The sequence below is a fragment of the Vipera ursinii genome (assembly GCF_947247035.1).
Source record: "Vipera ursinii genome assembly, chromosome: 9".
NCBI classification, from domain to species: Eukaryota; Metazoa; Chordata; class Lepidosauria; order Squamata; family Viperidae; genus Vipera; species Vipera ursinii.
In genome coordinates this window covers 2524298-2524994 of record NC_139523.1, presented here as the reverse complement: position 1 = coordinate 2524994, position 697 = coordinate 2524298, and positions in this window count along the sequence as shown.

Here is a 697-nt window from a genome sequence, read left to right as displayed (position 1 = left end):
GCTCAGGACGCTGAGCTTGTCGATCATAAGGTTGGCAGTTTGGCGGGTTGAATCCCGAGTGCCGCGTAGCAGAGTGAGCGCCTGTTACTCGTCCCAGCTTCTGCCAACCTAGCAGTTTGAAAGCACGTAAAAATGCAAGTAGAAAAATAGGGACCACTACAGTGGGAAGGTAACAGCGTTCCATGCGCCTTTGGCGTCTAGTCATGCCGGCCACACGACCATGGAGACATCCTCGGACAAGCGCTGGCTCTTCGGCTTTCAAACGGAGATGAGCACCGGCCCCTAGAGTTGGAAACGACTAGCACACATGTGCGGGGGAACCTTTACCTTTACCTTTTCAAGGAAGGAACTGCCAAAATGGATCCATCTGCAAGTATACCTACTTCTGCAGCTGCTCCTCCCATCCCTAAAATTCTTGGAGGGTAATTTTTTTATCACTTCCAAGATGTGTGGAATCCTTGGTGCTGTCTGACCTTGGTTGTTTACCTGCAGATCTTTCCTTACTCAACTAAGTTACCTCCTCGGTGCTAGTGATTGTGAGGTTTGTTTATCTCTCTGTTTATATTTTATTCAGCCAATAGAAAAGGCTAACAAGGAAACAAAAAAAAACAGAACACATCTTCACTAACAGCCAACACCCAAATAAGTAGGTATTAACCTCAAACAAGCAACTAAGCGAAAAAAACCGCGGGACACG